Below are 22,811 nucleotides of genomic sequence, written 5' to 3' on the forward strand. Positions count from 1 at the left end.
TCTATCCAACCTTCCCTACGGGATTAGACAAGATGATGTTCATAGATCCTTTTCAACCTCATCCATCCTGTGATTCTGTGGACTGAAACTCAGTAGGTGGAATCATTATTGTTCCTTGCCTAAAGTGCCAACCAATATAAACTTGTATGGAGATATCAGGACAGGAGATCCCCTTTCCATTTTGCTCTTATATCAGAAATACTTGGCTAGTATTTGCTACAAACCTTCATCCTGTCCTGAATACTAGAGATTTCTAATTCATCATGTCCGATTGGTATAGAACAATAAGACAGCATTCTGAAAAGATATACAAACATCATCTAATTGGGCTGTTGAGTGCAAAATTTTTGTTAGGTATGCCTGATTGCTTGAATGTATGATTTTCAAAGCACGGTTTGAAATAGTCATTGACATTCTGGAGAATTTGTCAGAATACATTAGTCTTATTTTTGACACTGATGGTACTTGGCAGTGCTGTAGCTGAGTTCCAAAAATATTGACAAGATGGTTGAACTGGTGTCTGGATAGCTCTTCAAACTGAATTTGAGCCATTCTGTAAAGTGTGTTGAGTGGGCATTTTACCTAAGAGCATATTTCTTTCTTGCTGTGAGAATGGTTTCTGACTGCGTGTGTAGTTGCCAAAATACATCCTGTCGAGATGCTGGAAAGAGGAAGATCATCTTTCCCATGCAGAAGAACAGCTAACATTTGGTTGGCAACATGAAGTGAAAAGTTCACTAATGCCAGGAAAGAGTGCTGAGACAAATACAGGAAATTCCACTGTATAGCCACTTCTTTGACAACACAGAAGGATCTTGTCATAGGTTTTTGATCTAGCTTAATTTTATTTTTAGGTTTTCTTCCTTGTTTGGTAAATTACTTAGGAGGCATATTTCTTAGAGTTTTTTTTTATTTTATTTTTGGCCCTCATTCTGTGGAAGTTCTCCGACTTCCAAGGAAGCAGTTCATTTTACATTTCATTATCTTAAATCAGACTCAAGATAAGACATTTCTGAAAGCAAAAAGTCTGTGGCTGACCAGCTCTCTGACTACAGTGTATGAGTTTCAAGCACACACTCCTTTTCTTCCTTTTTTACCTGCTTTTACCAAGACAATATTTTCATTTTGAAGCCCTCCAATCTTACTCTTTTCCACAATAACTTTGGGCCTTGACATTGGTTGAAAATATGATCATATTATCTTGTTTGTTGATTTAAAATGACAATGATGCGATACTATTTTCTGAAAAATTCAAGGGAAAAAATAGTGTGTAATGGTCCTACTAATATGAGAAACAATGTTTTTTCATCAACTTACGTATACTAGGAACTGAATATAGCATCACTTGTCAAATGGCTTCTGAAGTTATATAACTGAAGCCACAAGACCTCTTATGCTAGAGCACATGTGAGGTTAAGGTCTCAACATCATTTTCCATTTTGGAAATTTCACTTTGGAGCAATCAAAGAAACTGGAATACACTGGAGCTTGCACATTTGAGGTGCAGCTGGTCCAAGCATACTGGGTTTGTGTGGCAAGGTTTTGGCAATGGGGTGCTGGGGGGGGTGTGTGGGGTGGGTGGTTGTGGGACAGAATACAGGAGTGGCTTCTGTGAGAAGCTACTAGAAGCTTCCTGCATGTCCAATAGAGCCAATATCAGCCAGCTCCAAGGTGGACCTGCCACTGGCCAAGGCCAAGCCCATCAGCAGTGGTGGTAGCACCTCTGTGATAAGGTATTAAAGAAGCTGGGGGGCGAGGGGGGTGGAACTGAGCAGCTGCATCCAGAGAGAAGAGTGAGAATATGTGAGAGGAACAACTCTGCAGACATCAAGGTCAGTGAAGAAGGAGGGGGAGGAAGTGCTCCAGGCTCGGGAGCGGAGATTCCCCTGCAGGCTGTGTTGAAGGCCATGGTGAGGCAAGATGTCCTCCTACAGACCATAGAGGTCCACAGTGGAGCAGATATCCACCTGCAGCCTATGAAGGACCCCACGCTGGAGCAGGTGGATGCCTGAAGGAGGCTATGACACCGTAGGAAGCCCATGCTGGAGCAGGCTCCTGGCAGGACCTGTGGACCTGTGAAGAGAGGACCCCAAGCTGGAGCAGGTTTGCTGACAGGACTTGTGATCCTTTGGGGACCCACTCTGGAGCAGTCTGTTCCTGAAGGACTGCACCCTGAGAAAAAGACCCATGCTGGAGCAGGTTATGGAGGACTGCAGCCCGTGGGAAGGGTAGGAGCAAGGGAAGAGTGTGAGGAGTCCTTCCTCTGAGGAGGAAGGAGTGGCAGGGAAAACGTGTGATGGTGATGACCTGACTGCAAACCCCATTCCCCATCCCCCTACATCGTTCGGGGGGAGGAGGTAAAGACTTCAGGAGTGATGTTGAGCCCAGGAAGAAGGGAAGGGGGGGTGTGTTTTAACATTTATGTTTTATTTCTTATTATCCTACTCTGACTTTGTTTGGTAATAAATGAAACTAATTTCCCCAAGTTGAGTCTGTTTTGCCCATAATGGTAAGTAGTGAATGATCACACTCTGTCCTTATCTCGACACTTGAGTCTTTCATTCTATTTTCTCTCCTCTGTCCATCTGAGGAAGGCAGTGATAGAGCAGCTTTGGTGGGCACCTGACATCCAGCCAGGGTCAACCCACCACAGTATGTAAGGTCTTCATAGTATGTAAGTATGCACAGTATGTGTGTTGGGAAGAAAAATGCATTGGAGTGTGGATGGAGCCCTTATGTGTGCATACATGTGCTGGGAACAAAATGCAATAGACTAAAAGAAAGTTTCCACCGTGCTCAATGTCTTCAAAAATAGATAGCTAGTCTTGGATTTTCTTTCTCCAAATAGTTGATGTATGAAAGTAGAGTGGCATAAAGGCCTCAGATCCTGTCAACTTTGTTCAGCTATAGGCTGTGTAGAGATGCTTAGAAATATAAACTTTCTTTCTTTTAGCATAGCATTTGTGTGCATGAGACTACAGAAACCAGCTAAAAAATCTCAGATTAATGTCCAAGAAATAAAGGCGCACCAGCAGTCAGAATTCAGTCCTGGCCTCTGGCTGAACAGAAATGTTTCTCCATCTCTTCAGCTACACAACAGCAGTTTTTAGCCATTCATAAAGATCTGGACAAAACCACTTTTTAACTTCATTTAAAGATTCTTTTCTATCCTGTTGAAAGAGAAACAATTTCCAAATGAAAACAGCATTATTAAAAGTGCACACTCTTCTTCCTAACATGGGCACAAATCAGGTCAGGCATTTCCAACATTCTTCACTTCTGGGCACTACAGCTTTTAGGAGACATGTTCCCATCTCTCACATTCTCACTCTATATATGAAACATATCAAAATTACATTAAAGAGCTTGTAATTTATATTCATGATATAGGAGGTGACCTTTTCACTCATGAGTGGAGCAGTCATGTGGAGTGGCTAATGAGAGAACCCCTACTGAGAGTGGATAAATTTCAGACCTTCTGAATAATTATTAGATATTTTATTGTATTTATAAACCTCCCTCATTTCAAACTGTCCCTTGATTTATAGAGCCGTCTTACTCTTGTAAGCGATAAGGGCAATCTCAACCAGTGCCAAAGATTGATGAATTGTCCACGCAGGGACTTCTCTTCCTGGTACTGAATGCCAGAGAAATGCAATGAAGAGTAAAAAACAGAACTGTAGGGAAAAAGAGAGGACAGAGGAGGATGAACGATGACTGAGAAGGAATGAGGGAGGGAACATCTGTACTGCACTTCACTGATGATAATCTTTGCACAGTTTATGACATAGAGGCAGTGGGAACGGTGAGGTAATCATTTTACTTGCCTGTCGTCTGCAGAGAGTATTTCAAATTGCAGGGTGAAATTCTGGGTCCATTGAAGTGAGTGACAAAACTCCTGTTGATTTAAATGAAGGCCAGGATTTCTATGGATTCCCAGAGGAGGGGCACACGGGCAGGGTGGCAGCTGTGCTGTCTCCATGACTGTGTCAGGTTTCATCAGGATCTTAAAAGCTTTTCTTCAGCTCAGTTTCCAGAAAACTATGAGGGGTTTGAGCACCCCTTAATGTTGCAGATAAGATAGATACTTTTTCAAAAATGGTAAATAAAAAGTAAAGTCTCAGAGCATCTGATCCTAGTTTGGAACAGCTTTACATGATAAACACTGTCCTTACAAACTTATGCACGAGTGTATGCATATTTTAAGTAATATTTCTCTATATTTTTGCCTTTTCCTTCAACATTAATCTGTGCAAGAAATGGCCTCAGGAGCATGTGATAGCTAAAAAATATCATCAATTATAGTTGTCAAAGAAAGTCCTCCTGTCATGACAGCAAGAAATTTGGATCTTGGAGGCAGGAGGAGTTGTCCCAAAATATTCGAGATGCACAGTTACAGAAATATTTCTCCTGATTAACAAGCAATTCATGGACACACAAGGTGGGAAGGGCAGATCTGGTAGGCTGCAGTGCAATGCACTTACAGAAGCAAGCTTATTCGCAGAGGATTTTTGTAGGAGCAGGCCATCACAGTGGGCATTATAAGTGGAGAATGACATTCACAAGAAGAAGTGGCTACTTGCCTGTGTCTAAACATAGTACCTGATATACTGTGAGAAAGCGAACCTGAAATGACAAGAAGGAGAAGCTAAGAAACTGAAAAAATTAAAAACCAAAGATAATCTTCCTGCAGGACACTACAGTATTGGCAGGGGAGGAGGGAAAGGGAGAGTTTGTTCATAACTAAAATACTACTAATAATTCAGTAACCCAGTGAGAGCTTCTGTTTGCTAAACAGCCTCCTGGAGTGTGGACATACTTTTCACCACCTTCAAAATATGAAGAGTTACCTATGCAATGCATTGACAGGCTACCCTGCAGACACCTCTTGCAGTGACTATGATAAAGCAGGGGGGACAGATGGTCCAGCAAGTCAGCTTAAGAGTAAATGTAGACCAAATGAGAAAAAAAAAAACACACAGTTTTCTATGGGATGAGAGGTGGGATAGGAGCAAGGGGTGATTGATGATAGTCTTTGCAATTGAGAAAAAATCTACAGGTTTCTTAAATTTTAATCAAACTAGAGTACACCTATTCACAATTAAAGAGAAAACCTAACATAAGAACATGACTTTCCTGCCATACCAGCCAGAAACTATACCACTAAAAAATTTGTTTATGCCTTATATTGGTAACCACAGTCAGTAGATACTAAACAGAGTATGTTCATATTTATGCAAGATGCTACATTAGAAAAGTTAAAAGCCAGCTTCAGAAAGATGAGTGGATGGATCATATGTAGTCATTTATAAAGTTTGAGCAAGCAAATAATTTCAACTAGATTATAAGAATTTCTGTGTGTGTGTATGTGTGTACTATTATGTATTTACACATACACACACAAATATCTGTATGCATATTTGTATATGCATATAGGAAAGTTCTTAACATTACTTAAGTCAGTAACTGACTTCAGTGTGCCCACAATATATAAACACACAAACACACACCTATGTACACCTATACGCACACACCCCTCCCCAAGATATCTTGAGCATATGGTAACTACACAAAATATCATTTTGGTTGAATTCCACCAAGGAATGTGAAAGAAGTTGATAAATTCCAATTTTATTTAATGAAGAAAATAGAAAACAGATAAAATCTGGGGTTAAAATCCTACTTAGTCTAACTGAAGTAATTATCCATAAGTGGATCAACAGAAAAGAACAAAAATAAGATCAAGAGGCTTATTGGATTCTGTTTCTGTTTTGAAAGGACAGTGGCAATACATTTGTAAGAAACAGGAAGTTCAAGTGAATAATAAACATGTGGACAGGTAAACTAAGACTATGCACTACACAAAAATTTTCCATGACACAATGATACACTTTCACCTTTCTTGATCTGTAGAAAGTGAAAAAGTCTTCTGAAGAAACTAAATCTAAATCACAACTAATTATTTTCATTTTTCCAGACTGATATAATTATCTGACTTATTTTCTTGCTTTCTAGGCTTATCTTCTGTGGACTTGTGGTCTGGTCTGTAACTTCTTAATTTCACACGCTTATGTTTTATGCTCATGGACAGCATCTTTTGCCTTGGATGTTTGTGCTGCATGTACGAGCATAGTGTGTTTTGGAGATGGGACCTGTTTGGCTTAAGGGAAAAAAGTCTTTTAAATTGAGTGAATAATCATACACGAAATGTTCTTTTAGGTAGTCATCTATGGGCAAGGTCAAAATGATCCTTAGTTGTGTCAGACATGTATTGTTTCTAATCAGCACAGTGCCACATAACTACAATGCTTAACTGTGTTTTTATCAACATTGCATTCCCTCTTTTTTTTTTTTTCCTTCATGTGAATCAGTTTGTTACTGCAGGGATACCAGTCTGGTTTGCAAATAAAAATCTCCGAGATTTTGTTATAAATATTTTGGGAAAACTAGTCATTAGTGTCACCTGAACTGGTTGTCTGAAAACCCCGTAGATATTTGGATTTTCAGAAATCCAAAGTAGGCAGAAGATAGCAGAAAATACGATTCTTAAAAAGTGAAATTGCCTCTTCTAAAGATTAGTGGCAACTTGGGTGGGTTTTTTCTTCCACTCCCCTGGGAGTCTTGGAATTACCGTATCAGATCTAAGTGAAATGTAAAGCTGAAGAAATCAGTCACATTTATGGAAGACAAAGCAAAGATCAGCTAACACCAAGAAGAAGCATCTCTCTAGTCCTGCTGTGCAGTCTGGATATCAGATGCACTGTTCCTCCTAAACATACATTTAATATTCTCTGTTCATGATTCAATAGCAGTGAAATAGCAGATACTGTTTTTATATGAGTACACGATATTTCATTTATGGTATCAACAACGTGTGAATGAGGGTGGAAGAGGATGGCAATAAATTTGTATATTGTTAACACAGTTGTTATGTTCAAACTTGATTACTTCTTTATGGAACTTATTCAAACATCTGAAGTTTTTAATGTCCAGTACAGTGAAAAACACTCTGTATCTATGTATTATTAAACATGTTAATTTGGTAACTGACTAACATTAGCTACCTAGATGTACAGTGTCCATACTGTTATTCAATATAGTTAAAATAAACTTACATCAAAATAATTCTCAAATTGCAAGGGTAAATATCATGAAGGGCAAACAACATCATAGACTTAAGATTAATTGCATAACCTTGCTTTGGTACCTCTTGCAGGTGCACTGTGGTATAGTCTTAATATAAACTGACACTACTTCTATCCTCCAGAGTCTCCTGTTTCACTCCATATATGGACACTATAGTGCAGAGTTGAGCTTAATGCCAGTCATTTACTATCAGTGCTGTACAAACCATTGCTGTTAGTAAAAGGTTAAAGCCAAAAAATCAAGATCATGATTTCTGTTCCCTTCCTTACATGCTGAATGACCTTGTGGAAGTCATTTAATTCTATTGTGCTCTGATTTCTTCATCTTTCAAGTAAAAAAGTAGTACAGCTCATTAATATTTTTAAGTACTTTAAGATCCTCATACTAAAGGAACCCCAGAAGTTAAGAGATTTATTACTCTTTTTGATGTAACAGTGGAAAGTCAAAACCCATAAGCTGTCCCCATATGATGGTTATTAATCCATGCGCCTAGCAAAAAAGGCAAAAGCTCCTGTATTAGGGACATGAGCAGCACAACTGGACTTCACTCCTCTTCAGCCCAGTAAAAGATCTGCCCCTCACTTCACTTGGCTTGAATCAGGCCATCAAAGTTCAGTAAAATCAGTTGGGTGTGCAAAGAATATTTGTCCTATGTGGATCAGGGCCATAATTCACAGCTACCCAAATGACCCAAAGGCCCACCAGTCACTGGAGGCAATAAGAGGTGTCTAGGTACATTCCAGTAAGTGGTGCTGAGAGCCCTGTGAGAAAAGAGCTCAAAATTCTTCCAGAAGAGATTGTGCAGATGCAACCCTAAGAGCTAGACAGAACAAAAACCAGATTGTTCTTTTTTTAACATCTTAATTTAGCAAAGCTCCTTAGTTTTAATTAGAGCTAGATATGCTTAGACTTCAGGGGGTGGGGGGTGGGAGGAGAATTCTTATTAAAATAAGTTTGCCAGGCTCCTAGGAGAGGATCCTCAGGCACATGTCATTTAAGTCAATGGGAAAAAAAGGGAAACGAAGCAGCCAGCAGAGCTACCATGGAGCACATTCATTTGGATGAGTCTAAGGACATGTCTGTGCTGCAGTGGTGCAAACCCTTGGACCTGCTTCAGCTACACAAACCCCGGGAGTGGAGCAAAAGACATGTGGGGCACAGTCAGACCTGTAGAGTGTCTGCTCCCCATTCTGCATATGTTCCTGCCCAGTTCAGCAGAATCTGTGCAAAACAAGACCAAAATCAGACCTGCTACATTTAACAAAACAAACAAACAAACAAAGAATAACAAAAAAATAACCCCAAAAACCTTCAACAAAAAGAAAAAAAAAACATAAAACCAGTACCATTTCAGATGGCATATGAACACCTAGTTTTTCCCTGGAGAATAGAGCAGGGACGTGGTGCCCTCCTTTCCCAGCACTAGCACTGGAAACACTCGTGCTTGATACTAGGAAACACCTCCTCCTCCACATGGACACCCACTCACAGAAACAAACCAAAACCGCTCTCAGCTTTTACCGCTCCCCCACTTTGCACTGGTGAACGATATGGAGGGCTCTGAACACATCTCCTTAACACTGGGGCTAGGGAAGCAGAAGCACGTCAAACATCTTTTCTTTTTGCCCCCACTACCATATTTTCCCTCCCTCTATTCAGACATGCCTCCCAACTCACCACTCCAAACTGGCACACGATGCTAGCGGGGCAGCCAAGGGAGCTTGCTAGCTCCTTTTTCCAGAGATCATGGCTGCTCTCATTATGTGATGCTGCAACTGGTGGGAAAGAGGAAATAAATTGTAAGCCTGTATAAGATAGACTCGAGACTCCTCTATAGAAAAGACTGCAAGGCACCTGAGAGGTTTAGAAGCTTACACTGCTATTTTTATGACAGCATAGTAAATATCTTCAAATATCGTCCTCGTCCCACACTGCCACTTGCCCAGCTACCATCAGTATTACTGCTTGCCTGACAAAGACTGGGGGGGAGCAAAGGGGGAGAAACTAGGGCAAGGTAGAAGAGCTGTGTGAGAGAAGGGAAGGCGATACCCAATACCCATAAAAAATTTGTTTTTAATTCCCTGGCTATCACAGATAGTGGCTGCTGCTAGCATTTAAGATAAGATTAGTTGGTGGTGTGCTATCAGCACCTCCACATTTTCCCTGCAGGGACTCCTTCTGACAGGCTGAAGCTGGAGGCATGTCTGAGGATTAACACGAGCTAATGATTATACACTAAAGCTTTGGAACTGTCGGACTAATAGGATTAAGCAATACCAGATGCAGGTCCCCGTTCAGGTTAAAAATGCACTTTTTACATTACAAAGTCAGACAGATCCCTTTGAACATGCAATGAATATGGATGTTTTCAATTATCACAGTCTTCCAGGGCTATACGATATGGTAAATTAATCCCTTTAGAACATCGGAAACAGGACAAAATAGCCTTCTTGAAGCCGAAATCCCTCGTTTTAGATTTTCTTTCATGGGGATAAGCAGTGGTGCACCACACATAATTAATCTTATTACAAACAGAGAGAAAAGAGAAATATAAAAAAAAAAAAAGATGGCCCAAAAAAATTGTTTAAATATTTGAGAAACTAAGGCGTGGGGGAGGTGGGAAAACTTTAAAATCAACATCTCTTAATTAATTTCCACAACAGTGAAAAAAATGGAGATATTGTTCAGCAAATGAGACTATTTTCCTGTCCTTCAGGCAGCAGCAAAACACGATAAATAATAATATTAAACAAAGTCTTTTAGGAAACAGACAATAGAAATATGTTCTTTAGCAGAACAAAAGGTTTTAGAACACATTCAGTTCTTCTTTGAAGGGTTCAGCCTCAGTGTGTTTGGTCAGTAGATTGTCTGAAGAGGCAAGAATTTGGCCCCTTCACATTTATGTGTAACAAGGTTGTGATTTCTAGAAGGAAGGTAGTAAAAAGGAAAAAATAGCTTCGATTAAAAGGGGAACAGTATCATATTCAGGCTGACCAGGGCCCTAGCCTTTTTAAACTTGAATCTCAAGAGAAAACATGGAAGTAATGTGATTTGGCAGTCAAAAGTAGTGGGAGGGAAAACTTGAAATGATTGCTGGTTCAGTTTGGATGAGCACCAGGAGGAGGTTCGGTGGCTTCTGTTGAAAGAGACCTAGGTTTGAACAAACTCTAGCTCCTCTATTTTATTTGAAATCATTTCCAGCATAAAATCTGCATAAGAAAGACAGAAGAAAGAGAGCCTTTTGTAAAATCCAAATGGATTTATAGCTGTTTAAATTTTTATTATCTTGATGCTTGCGTGGGACTTGTCTTTCTCTGATGATCAGCAGCATGCAGAATACTCCAAGGCTGAGTTTAGAGTTTGTCGCAGGTTAATGCCACTTAACTTATAGGATCATTGGTTCACACCTCAGAAATCAATCAATCACTCTGACTTTCACTAAATCTAGAAGTGATGCCATGGCTCTTTTTCTTTTGTTATATCAAATAAGTGCATGAAGAGGTTTGGAAATCACCATTCTGGAACAGGGCTGGAAACTTACCACCCACCACCATGGTTCATGCTGCCTTTTGGAAAGAACAGAAATAAGAAAGCTGGAGTAGATTGCCTATGGAATCAAACAGCAGACATGACATGTTGAAAACTACAACCAAAAGCTGGATATCAGCTGGAATTTACAAAGAGAATAAATGCTTTAAATTCAAAGACCATCTTATGTAAATTCACTCCCAAATTATAATGTGCTTTATTTCTGACAAAAAAAAGCAAAATACAAAGCAGTTATTTTGCATTCTACTTTATTTTCATTTTACCTGTTAACTTGTGAAAACAGACAATTCAGTGTGTACTGCTACTCATAAAAAAATGTGTATTGTAAAAGTCTCAAATGAAAGATGAAACTGAGCAAAGGAAAAGACTTTCCCCATATTTAGCTGACACTGCTTTACAGTTTGAAAACCTACAATGTCAGGACATGTTTGCTAAGGGATAGACCTATGAACCTACTTGAGGGTGAGAACGTGATGATCTGATTTTTTTAATAGTTGCCGCTGCTTGTAGTCAAATGCAGGCCTCTTCTGCATACGTACACAGGAACATGTTCATATCAAAAAAAGAGCAAAAGAAAATAAATGTCTAAATATGACCACTATTCTTATTTTCAGGTACTGACTTCTCAGACTGTGACTTATTTCTCCTATTCTAAACTAAGTGTAGTCTTCATCATCATCATCATCACAATCCTTATGTGGAGAGTTGAGAGGAATATACTGTGTAAATACAAAAAATATCAGAACATGAGCATCAGCATTTTAATCACCATAACTAAATGTATGAAATAACCCCCATGTTTATCTCTCCATAATGATATATTATTGTATAAATACAGGATGACTTAAGAACTTTTTCTGGAGTTTTGGAAATGTTCCCTATATCCCAGGCATTTTCTCCATTTGAAACAGAGTTAAGAGTACAATTTATCTTCTCCATTCTACAATTAGAACTTCAGAAAAATGTGGCAAACTGTAAGGACAAAAACTGTACCCGTCCACTGCCATTAACGACAGAAAAGAAGAGCGTATTGTAACCAGACCCTTTCATTAAAAGTTTCCCCATCTCTCCGTGCGTGCAGAGGTTACTGCTCTTCTGCAGCACTTATTGACAATGAAATGGCAGTTTGGAATATGGATTTGAAACACTCCTGTCTTCCTAAAAGACAACAGTTCAGTGGAAGGCTCTGCTCTTCTTCATCAGCTTCCTAAATGCATTTGGGGTCAGCTTAGTGTCAGCTATGATTCATCTTGGAAAGCTTTATCAGTTTACACTCAGAACAACAAAACCGTGCGCCTGATCACAGTGACACACTAAGCTTAGTGACACCTTTCAGACAGTTCTTTGTAAGAGAGGTGAACAAATTAAAAGTTTTGCCCTGTCCTCTTCTTTTCTCAGTTTGAAGTTCTTCTGGTCACTGTCAGAAATTATTTCTGCACTTTGTACTGGAGTTCTGGGACAATTTTCAACACCATTTGGGGGGCCTTAATCTTATAATAAGAATATTGCCTCTAAAACAACATAACTACACACACACACGCACACACATATATATATATATATATATAAAATCTTATCAGTTCAATGAAACTTTTTTTTTCTTTTGTCTTGATCTCTTTTGTGAAAGCACTTCATGTGTGCAGAAGAAGATAATAAAGCAATGCAACAATACAAAAAGGTACACAATTTGTGGAAGGGATGAAACAAAGTTTATAGGTATATCAGAAAAAAAACATAATCTGCCAAATAATCTCCCAAGAGAGCCTTTTTGGCTAAAAGAGTTAGTCATATAAGTGACCACCTTAAGTAAGGTACAATGGGGCCTGAAAATCTTTAATTTAATCACCTGTTATTTATGTACATCATTTCAGTTTCAGCCTACTCTGATGGTTTCACTTGTTTAACTTTCATCTCTGTATAGCTAAAGCATTTCCCTTATGATTTGTTGTTCCTATACCTATAAAATAGTCCAGATCTGCTACAAATTTTGGATGTATTTTAGGAAAGTTATAAAAATTAATCAATTCATAATTGTATCAAGTATGAAAAATAGCCACATTAAGGAAATTGCATATTAAGGAGGAAAGGATAAAGAAAGTTTAATATTCACCTCACAAAGATGAGATCACCATAATTCCAGAGAAACTGTAGAAATAAGTGGAAAAATATTTGTACAGAAAAAACACTAACAACCAAGATACAGTCCTGATTTTGAACAAGCAATTCATCTTACAAGATACAGACACAGAAAGCTCTTGAGAGCAATTAGGTTTAGTGTGCAAAATAATTTCATGCATGATATTCTGAAAAAAAGACACATATTGATTTGAATTTTTAGTGATCTATCACAACTGTATCTATGTGATTCTGTTGAGATACTTACTGTTCCTCTTGGTTGTAGTCATCATATACTCATGAAACCTGAACCTTCAGCTTTAGTGCAGGTTATCTAGTCTTTTCATTAAAATATTTTGTAGGTAAATTATGTTTAAGTGATGACAATTAAGCACTGAAAACACAGTGTTCCTGAGACAAAGAAACAAACTAAAGAAATTAAAATGAGATAAGAAATCTAGATTAGAACGCCAAACCTTAGATACACAGAACAAGCACTTCTTTTCCACTAGGCTAAATGGACTACCCACACCCTACCGTGACTCTAAAATATAAAGGTATTGTTTTGGCCCACCAGAGGGAGCCCATAATATTTCATGAATGAAAAAGGAATACACTGACAGTTACGTAGAAAAAATAAATGGAATTTATAGGTACAGTACATATACATATGTGTGTGTGGAATTACATGTTTGCTATGTATTGCCTAGCTCACCTGAGATCCTAGCAGTCATGTCAGAGGATCATGAATATCAGGTCAGTAACAACTGCATTTCCATGAAATGACACCAGGGACAGATATGTACAACTGTATCTTTAGATGAAGACCAGAAAGCAGTAACATGTTGAACAGGAACAAAGATCAATTTGACTTGTATTTAATATCAATATAGAACACAGATAAAATTTTGGATATATTTGAACTTACTCAATGAAAAGAGAGGAGCTGCTCTGATAAGAATGTTGCTTGATTTTGACCTTCCTAGAAAAGGCAGAGGGTCTTAGCTAAATTCCAGGTTAGTTTGCCTTCTGAAAAGGTGCTATATTTAACAAACAAACAACAACAACAACAAAAAAACACCAACCAACCAACCAAACAAACAAAAAACAAAGAAAAAAACCCACAACCATATCAAATAGCATAATCATATATCTGTTGGTCACTTTTTCTTTCACAAGCAAGTCAAACCATCAATCTCCTGTAACAAAGCAGGACAAACCAGTACTGAGACTTGTGTGAGCATGGGCAGAATCTAGCTGAGACATGTACTCCTCACAGATGAGATGGGGAAAGAGTTTCAGTTACTTCTTACAACCTCTGTAAGGTAGCAAACAAGGAAGAGTCAGAGGCACAGCAATGAAGTGCTATTTGTGACACCGTATTAAATACCGTTTGAGAAATCTTGTTCTCCTCAGTTGCTCCTGGTAGTGTCACTGTCAAAACCTATCCTTCCTCCCAAAATAATTTCCTGTCCTTAACTTTGTCTTAGTACTTTCGTTACCATTCTTTTGCATATGCAGAGGAGGTCAAGTACAAAATATTTAGCATAAATTGGGACTAGTTTTGGATTTGTGCGTTTAGACTTGTATTTTACTCTGCAATCAGTGTGACTTCACTATTTTCAGAATCCACAAGTAACTTTTTCACTTTCTGCCATCAATTAATGAATGACATAAAAATGCTGCAGCTCTTTAGTGATTTGTTGAACAAGAATTGAGACAGTTTTAACTCATAAAATCATAGAATAATAGAATGGTATAGTTTGGAAGTGACCTTAAAGGTCATCTAGTTCCAGCAGGGATACCTCGCACTAGATGAGGCTGCTCAAAGACCCATCCAGCCTGGCCTTGAACACCTCCAGGGATGGGGCATCCACAACTTCTCTGGGCAACTTGTTCCAGTGTCTCACCACCCTCATAGTGAAAAATTTCTTCCTGATATCTAATCTAAGTCTACCCTCTTCCAGGTTGAAGCCATTACTGCTTGTCTTATCACTACATGCCCTTGTGGAAATTCCCTCTCCTGCTTTCTTGTAGGCACCCTTGAGATACTGGAAGCCTGCTATAAGGTCTCCCTGGAGTCAGGGAGAACAACCCCAATTCTCTCAACTTGCCTTCATAGGAGAGGTGCTTCCACTCACTGATCATCTCCATAGTCCTCTGGACCCCATCCTACAGGTCCATGTCCTTCTTGTGCTGAGGACTCCAAAGTTGGACACAGTACTCCAGGTGTGGTCTCACGAGAGCAGAGTAGAGGAGAAGAATCACCTCCCTTGATATGCTGGCCATGCTTCTTTTAATGCAGACCAGGATGTGATTGACTTTCTGGGCTGCAAGTGTATATTGACAGGTCATATTGACCTTCTCATCAACCAGTACCCCCAGTTTGCGGCTGCTCTCAATCCACTCTCCGCCCAGCCTGTGTTTGTGCTAGTGCCCTGACCCATCTGCAAAACCTTGCGCTTGGTCTTCTTGAACTTTGAGGTTTGCATGGATCCACCTCTCCAGCCTGTCCAGGTCCCTCTGGAGGGCATTCCTTCCCTCCAGCATGTCAACTGCTCCACACAGCTTGGTGTCATAAGCAAACTTGCTGAGGGTGCACTCAATCCCACTGTCCATGTAACTGACAAAGATGTTAAACAGCACTGGTCACAGTACTAACCCCTGTAGAACACCACTCATCAATGGTTTCCACTTGGACATCAAGCCATTGATCGCAACCCTTTGAGTGCAACGATGCAGCTAGTTCCTTAATCCACCAAGTGGTCCATCCATCAAAACCATGTCTCTCCAATTTAGAGACAAGGATGTCGTGCAGGACAGTGTCAAACGCGTTGCATAAGTCCAGGTAGATAATGTCTGTTGCTCTCCCTTTAACCACTAATGCTGTAACCCCATTGTAGAACACCACCAAATTTGTCAGGCATGACTTGCCCTTGGTGAAGCTATGTCAGCCGTCAATAACCATCACTTCTTTATCCGCTCTTTGTAATGTTGACATTGCTGTTTTCCATAAAAGTTAGATTAAATATTGTATCAAGTAAAACTTCTAATCCCTGTGAAATGCAGCCTTCCACTTTTCATCCACTAATGTATCAAGATCTTTAACATTTTCTGCCAATAAACTTCTCTTGAACTTGAGAGACCAGCTGTCAGCGTAGAAGGATGTCGAGCCCTGCCCAAGCCCCAAGTTGGACACCAATAAATCTGTTGTGGCTTAGGCCGAACCAGCCACTGGGGATGTGGGCCACCCCAGATGGGACCAACAGATGCTCTCCCCCACCGCTCTTCAAAGAGAGAGGCAGAGGAGGGAAAAAGAGACTTATGAGTTTAGAAGGAACTAAAATACTTTAATGAAATATTCATAATAAAATTGAAAGGAAATAATGAAATAGATACAAAACTGTCTCAAGCTCCCAGAATGAGAATCACGTCACTGGCTGGCACTGGGGAAATCCCAGACTGGACCCAATGATAGACAAGAACTGGATTCCAGATATGGACTCAGGATTGGGATCAAAGGCAGACGAACAGACAGAGTCCTCCTCAGACAACAACCATTGAAGAAAGAGGCTGACCCTTTGATCCCTCAGCTTGTATACTGAGCATGAGGCAGATGGGATGGAATACCCTGTTTTGTGTCATCTGTCCTGTCCACTCCTCCTCGCAGGTGGGACCCCACTATGCTTTTCCGCTTCCGACCCTCCAACGGGCAAATAACAAAGTTGGTTGGCCTTGGGGGTTACAGCAATAAGTATAAGCAAGAATCTCTCCACATATCATACCTGGGCATCAACTATAAACATTGGTCTTATTCTGAAAGTGAACAGTGTCTGAAAAATATGCTGCTAATTTCAGTAGTTAGAAGAGGCCTAGCTAAGAAGCAAAGTTACTGAGCAAATTTTGTCCTGTTTTACTGCAAACCAGGACAAAGGACATTCCAGTTTTGAAGCCTGTTCTCTTCTCCGGATTGTTACTGCTCTTTTTTTTGCTATTAATAGTATCAAAATTAAATAAAACTCATTTTTACTTCTTGTGGAACTGAGTAAATCATAAAAATTTTTAATAGAACTGTTATACTTGATCTTTTTAAGGAATTCTGTGCCCTGTGTCTTTGAGTTTAATTTATATGCGTATTTAAGTAAACAGTAATAGGAAAATTGGGAAAAATTCCAAACAAAATTTGAAAATATTTATTGAAGAAACATGAAGATCTCATATATGACAACTGTATCTAACAGTGACACTCATCCAATCGAACCACAAGTGATATAATATGTTCAATCAAACTAGCACAGCTGGAACATTGTCACAGCCATTTGATAACAAAGACTCTAACCTCTGCCTGTAATAATTTACAGAGAAATAACTATGTTTTCTTAAAAGTTCCAAAGCCTGGCAAACCATTTATTTGTGGCTAACGTATTTTACAAGAACACTTAACCTTCTGCAGAAAGGAAACTAAAGTTAGATTAGAAGGTAAACGATCCTACTGCTTGCTACTCACTTTCTTGACCAGCAGGTCTCGTTAACTCCAGTTATCCTTTCCTACTGGTAGACAAAACATATCAGCTGTATCTTTACAAGTTATAGATAATGCAGAAGGGTTGAAAAATTCAGGAAATTAAACCAGATTCAAGTAATTAGTTGTTATTGCCAAATAAACTCTCCGAAGATATGTTCTGCACCAACTCATCACAAGATTTAAACAATACTTCTTACTCAAAAATTATTCTCATTATCACAAATATCTGGTTTGTTATGCTAATAAATTTCAGGCCTCTCACAGTACCTCGTTGCCAGCACCACTTTTAGGCAGCATTGGATGTAGTGCACCATTAGCTAGTCATCAAGTTTATTATTAAACTAATATGAAGCAGATGTAGCTCTCAAAGTGTGATTACTCGTAAAACCCTTCAAATCCAAACTCACTTACACAGTCTCCCTACTGTTTTACTCCATTGATTAACTCCAACCTGTTTATCACTAAACCACTCATTTAATTTAACAATCCACTAAAGCTTCAGTTAAAATGCATCATGTGTCCCCTTCTTGGGCCTTAAATAATTACCTGTGCCTACTATGTCTTCTAATCTCTTTCTTAATGAACATCTTTAGCCCTTAATAATTTAAAAGGACATCAAGGTGAGTCTTAATAAAAAAAAAAAGGGGGGGGAGGGTGTTTTAAAAGGCAGGAACAATAGCAAATGTTTAGATAGGGGGAAATGAACAGCTACTTTTCTGCTATCTGTCAGACTGGTGACTATCAGTGGTCAAAATTAAGAATGGAAAAAATGCACAAAGAAGGTGACTTAGTGCCAGATCTAATAAAGAATGTCGTGCCACAGCAAGTAATTTTTCCAGACTTGAGGATAGGCTGCAAAAACTGGCTTACACACTGCAGTGCTGAGCATCACAAAATTTGTGTGAGGTGGCTGGCTCCCAGACTGGATCTAACCTAATTGGTTCACACATAGGCATCCCAGTTTGGTACCTTAAAATGGGATTCTTAATATCCAGCACATTGACCTCATTACAGAGATCTTAACTGATCATGGCAGTAGTGCATGCCTGGAGAGCGTTTACACAGAAGCCCGATAGGAGTCATGCAGAGAAATAACTATTTCTTGGTAATGATTGGACTTAGGCAGCTCAGACTGTCAAGATAGAAGCAACCCTGGATATGTGCCGAGTACACATTTCTAGGCATTTTTCTAGGCATCTGGGTTATTCCTGAGGAAGAAGGAAGGTTTGAGGGTAAAATCTATGCATCTGAACAAGCATTTCCAGGACCATAATTTGGTTATAAGCACCATATTCTACTGAAGTGCAGGCTTAAATATTTACTTTTATGTTGTTGGGTATTATTCTCCTTTCAGAGAGGAGGAAGTTTGATAGAGAGATTAGAGAAAGATTTATTTGCTCAACAATGGAAGTTTGTTCTTCACAGTGAGCCCTGGAAAGTTTTGCCTAGTTCAGAACAATCATTGTACAAAGAGTTTTGCTCCACAGAAAGTCTCATTGGCTCCTCCTTCTCCCTTTCTTAAATCGAATTAATTCTTTGTGCATATGTCTAGAACAATCAGCCAAAATAAATTACCTCCTTTTTTAATGCCATCTTATGACCAAGTCTTGTATTCTGTGCAAGGGAAAGACTCATTGAACATAAATGCTGCTGTCTGGGGAATGTTCTTTAAACAAACTATGAAATACAAACAATTCTGTTTATCTTCACATTAGCTATCAGTGAAAGCCTAGTCCATGACAGGAGCAGCCTGTTTTTCTAAAGGTACTAGATAAGGAGCAGGACACAGATTCCCTACTCTTGTGTGAGACCCTTAAGCTGGAGAGAGGTCTTAAAGGATCAAGATGGCCTGAAAGAAGTACAAACCATTTTAGTAACTGTAGTACTTACTGCAGGCCATTTCTGGCAGTGTCATCCAAGTGGATTAGTGATCCTGGCAAGCTGGTATTTTTGTCTGAAGCAGCTTTCTTCTTGAAAATGTCATTTGTTCTCAAAGCAGGAAAAACTGCACAATGATTCCTTTGTTTATTTGGTTTTGTGCACACGAAGGAAAAAATTACAATTGCTATATTGCCAGAAGAAGATGCCAAAATGTGACCCAGTGGATATTTCACAGGTCTTCTCATAAAGCTTCATGGTTTCATCTTTGCTCAGGTACTGCATATTGCACACAGTAGCAGTGCTTTGTGGTTTTAAAACACCTAAATGTTTTGCATGTTCCACAGAGGTATATTTTCTGTAGGTACTGTGGGAGACAACATTAAGAAGATGGTGCAATACTAGCTTTGCAAAAACTCCAGGCATGCCCATAAGAGGTAGGATGATCTCTTTGAATCACCTCAGCTGGAACTACAACTTTGGGATCCAAAAGCAAAGGCTGCAGAGGCATCTGGAAGCCTGTTACATCAGTCCATCCCTGGCCAGTGAGTCTGGTTCTAGTCTTGAACCCCTTCCATTTTTTGTAGTGGCAGGAATAGACAAAACAAACTCAAGCACTCCTTGAGCTTTTGCAAAAGTGGCAAAGGTTATCCAGTTCACAAAGTATGTTTGGAGTTCCAGAAAACTCCTGGCAAGGTCTTTCTCCAAAAGCTATTTTAAAAGTTTTGGAGGGCATGAGGGATAGTCCTTGAATGACTTTATGGCTAGTTAAATGATACTAAGAAAAGAGTGAAAATATACAGTCAACATTCAGCGTAGAGGAAGGCTACCAGGAAAGTCCATCAGAGAGATCTTTCCTAGGAACTGTGTTTATTGTATTCATAAATGATCAGGAAATAGCAATTTGAAAAAAGAATTGATGGAAGGAAATCTAAAATTACTAAGGTTTGCATAAGAATTTCATAATTGAGAGTAACAGGGAAAAAAAGATTAAATTAAGTGGTGTTAAATTAAAAATAAGGAACAAAGAGAAAATATGTCCTCTAGATTAAATCCTGTTGGAAGGAAAATGGATTTCAGAGCTACCATGGAAAACTGTCTAAAATGCTCACGAGAAAAAAAAAAAATAAAACAAGAATGCTAACAACTGTTAGGAAAATAATAGCAATTAAAATTTGTATGTATAAATATTGGTGACAACACAATTTCATCTTTGACATCCCTATCTCAAAAAAGATGAAACAGAACTATAATAGACAGGAAGGACAAGAAGGGTGGTCAGGAGTATGGAACGGTTTCCGTAAAAAAAGTAACCAAAGAGGGTCCTCAATCTAGGAAGATGACCAAGAATTTGACAGCTATCTATAAAACCATTAATGGCACAAAGAAATCAAACAGGTATGGTTATTCACCATTTCACATACACACAAACTAGGAGGAGGCAAAAAAAATTAACAGTCAGTGACTTTAAAATAAAAGGAAGTACTTTCTTAAACAAACCATAATTGCATTGTAGTACACACTGAAACAATTACATTCACAGAAGAGAAGTGAGGGGAAAAAAGTGTAAAAAACAGCTCTGCAAACAACAAGGTCATTTATGAGGGAGGTGGAGGAGGTGCTGCAGGCACCGGAGCAGAGATTTCTGTGCAGCTTGTGGGAGAGACAACAATGGAGAAGATATTTCCCTGCAGCCCATGAAAGACCCCATGACAGACCAGCAAACAATGTGAGGAGGAAGGAGTGGCAGAGAGGAACTGTTTTGAACTGACCACAACCCTCCATTCCCCATCCCACCTTGCACTGCTTGGGGTATGGAGGCAGCAGGTGGAGGAGTCAGGAATAAAGGAGTGAAGTTGAGACTGGAAAGGAGGAGGTGGAAGATGTTTCAGGTTTTGTCTTTGTTTCTTACCACCCAGCTCTATTTTAATCAGTGATAAATTAAAATAGTCTTCACCAAGTTGATTTTGTTTTGTCCATGACAGTAATTGGTAAATGATCTGCCTGTCTTTATCTCCATACACAAGTTTTTCAATTTTTTTTTTTTTCTCCCGTTCCTCCACCCTGTTGAGAAGGGATAGGGAGAAAGTGGCTGTGTGGGTAGCTGGCCAAGGTCAACCCACCAGAAGGCTCTATCAAGGTTTACTAAAAACACAGTCTAGATGCAATTTTCAGCTCAGAAATGTTCCTAAATTACAAATTTCCGGAAAGTGAAATGTTATAAGAACGGAAGGATCTGTCGCTATTTCCCTTGTTCCTTTTGTTTATCCGTAAGCAACAACTACATGACACATTAGTGAGGAATAGGAAAATGGGCTAGCTGAACATCTGGTGTAACTCAGTGAGAAAATTACTAGGTAAAGACCTTATATCTCAGCCTCACAATATATGTAGTATAAAATTTGTTATGCTATTTTATGCAATGCAAACTAGCAAACACCTCTGTCAGAATTTCTGGAGTTTGAGGGACTTTCAAAAAAAAAGACAGATATCATGGATGAGTACAGGCAATATGTTTGGCACTGACTGTCTGTGATGGAGACTAGGTGATAAAAGACGAAAGTCATGCAATAAACTGATGAAGCAGTATATTATGTCTTCACATTGGTCGTACTAAAGGAAGACACACCCTGATCCAGGCTCAGGTTTTTAACCGCAGGTATTTCCCCTCACATACCCATTTTTCTGCATAGCATGGACCACCAAGGCATTACACAAGGAAGCACTGCATTGTCACATTCAACATGCCCACAGACATAACATGGATCTGAGAATACAGAGAGGGCAGCCAAGGGCTTGTCAAGAAAACCATCCAGGTGAAATACAAAGAAATTCTCTCCTCTCTCTTAATAAAAAAAGCATAAGAATTAAGTCACCTGATATTCATACATAACTCTTCAATAACTCATCCATAACTTCCAAAGAAAGGAGAAAATAAATCAGTAAGGAAACAGATTTCAATGTCAAGCACTAAAGGGATAATTATAAACAATAGCAGGGGCTTTTTTAATTATGAAAAATACCATGACAGTACGCTTTTAAATTATATATAATGGAAAACAAGGTGAGTCACATAATCATACTCCTTTTGACACATAACAATCTTCATCAGCAATCTTCATCCTGCCCCCATGTCAAGACTGTATAAAGGGGGCAGGCTCCCTGAAGTATGTGAAAATGCATCTAATCTAGTACACCGAAAATCCTCATGCACTCACTCACAAGAACTGCATCTTATGAAACCGCTCAACTTAATGTAGAACAACAAGATATTATAAAATATTCATTGAATATCTCTTAGTATATTTAAGAAACTAGCATACAAGATTGAAGACCTCACAGATCGAATATTTATGATAAAACCTAAAATCCCCTCAGAATTTGTCAAATGTAACCTGCAAGAGCTGATGCGCAGTGTGATGGTGTTCTGACTAGTTATACGCCTTGTAAAGGCAGCTGAAATATAATCACTGGAGCTGAAGCCAGAGTATTAACTTTAGGTTTAGGGATTTTTTGTTCGTCTGTTTGATTTTATTATTGGAACATAATATAAATTCCAATAAACACTCAAAGTACATTTACTTTTACAAGAATTTTT

This window comes from Vanellus vanellus (assembly GCF_965231255.1).
Source record: "Vanellus vanellus genome assembly, chromosome: Z".
Classification (NCBI taxonomy): domain Eukaryota; kingdom Metazoa; phylum Chordata; class Aves; order Charadriiformes; family Charadriidae; genus Vanellus; species Vanellus vanellus.